The sequence below is a fragment of the Helianthus annuus genome, chromosome 5, assembly GCF_002127325.2.
Source record: "Helianthus annuus cultivar XRQ/B chromosome 5, HanXRQr2.0-SUNRISE, whole genome shotgun sequence".
NCBI classification, from domain to species: Eukaryota; Viridiplantae; Streptophyta; class Magnoliopsida; order Asterales; family Asteraceae; genus Helianthus; species Helianthus annuus.
In genome coordinates, this window is record NC_035437.2 from 149,199,319 (window position 1) to 149,200,969 (window position 1,651).

Here is a 1,651-nt window from a genome sequence, read left to right on the forward strand (position 1 = left end):
TATCGGACTCGGAGAAGAGGCAAGTGATATCCTCAAGCCTTTCTCTTCCTCCTTGTTGTTATGGTTAAAAACTTTGTTGCCCATTTTGTGGTTGTTGTTGAAAGTTAGAACGTTGATTTTGATTTTGTTGGTTATTACCCCTGATTCCCTCCAACTGAAGTTGGGATGATTACGCCACTCGGGAGTGAAGGTGTTACTTTGAACTCCCGATGGTCGTGGCCGGTTATTTAGGTAATTTACCACTTCCGTTTGATTTTCTAGATCTTTCATACAACTTCAGTTTTCATGGGGGCCGCCGCATCCTTTGTAAGCCATAACCGAAGCTGTTTTGTTCAGTTCAAGTTTCTTTATTATATTAGTTAAGGCTTCGATTTGGGCTTGCAAAGAAGTGGATTCATCCACTTTGTGGATGCCCGAGGCTATAGATTTTGAGCCCCTAGGTGTGTGCCATTGAAAACTATTTTGAGCAAGTTCTTCAATTTGATTATAAATCTCCTCGGGTCGCCGATTTCCAAGGAGCCCCCTGGAGCCGGAATCAAGGATTTGTCTTGTGTGTGGTAAGAGTCCATTGTAGAAAGTGGAAACTTGTTGCCAATGTTCAAGACCGTGGTGTGGGCATTTCCTTAATAGCTCCTTGAACCACTCCCATGTCTCGTACAAAGATTCCCCGTCTTCTTGAGAGTAGGTGTTAATCTCGGTCATGAGTTTTGTGGTTTTAGCGGGAGGGAAATATTTGTAGAGAAATTTTTGGGCAAGTTCATCCCAAGTGTGCACGGACCCACTTGGGAGAGTGTTTAACCAAGCTTTCGCTTAGTCTTTGAGGGAAAAAGGGAACATACAGAGCTGAACGGCATCGCTAGAGGCTCCGTTGATCCGGAAGGTGTCACATATTTCCAAAAAAAGTTGGTAATATGTAAATGGGGATCTTCATCGGCTAGGCCATGGAAAGTGGCGGAATTTTGGAGCATTTGGATAAGGTGTGGTCGAAGCTCAAAGTTATTAGCATCGACACTAGGAGGGTTAATAGCGGCTCCAAGATTACCGACCGTAGGCCGTAGGTAATCCATGAGAGTGCATTGATCCGCTATAGGGGATTTTGGTTTGAGGCTTTTTTTTGGTTTTTAGCTTTACGTCTTTTTCTCAAAAAGTGCTCGGGTTCATTAAGCGGTACTTTTACGTCTTTGTCGGAGGTGGAGGTAGAGGTCATGCACCAAACTGTATTCCTGCGAATTATACAGAATTGTGTGATTCTCTGCAAACAAAAATAAAAAGTAAGCCTGATCAGAAGGTTAACACGGCCCCGTACTATGGCTGGCATGACCCGTGCTGTCCAGGAAAACTTTCTGTTTTCAAATTCCCAGATACTGGAAGTTTGACATGGCCCCGTGCTCCTGTAACATGGCCCCGTGTCTAAGTTCAAGTAACAAGAAAACAGTTTCTCCAAGATACTACATATTTAACACACGACCCGTGTTGATCCCACACAGCCCCGTGTTAAATCTACAGAAAGCAGAATTTTTAGGAGAAAAAGAGGAAAAATAAAAGAAACGATAGAAAATGATTAGGCCGTTAATTTTAAGCTTTCTTAAAATTCTTGTGTTCCCGGCAATGGCGCCAAAATCTTGGCGTGCGTGTGGGTGTCTATACTTTT

The 1,651-nt window shown here is 43.2% G+C and overlaps 1 non-coding gene across 1 annotated transcript; it reads left to right on the forward strand.

Annotated features, from left to right (window-relative positions):
* Window positions 1-601: 601 nt before the first annotated feature.
* Window positions 602-708, forward strand: LOC118492640. Its single transcript, XR_004894644.1, has one exon. It is a non-coding gene; the product is annotated as a small nucleolar RNA R71 (small nucleolar RNA).
* The last annotated feature ends 943 nt before the right edge of the window (window positions 709-1,651 follow it).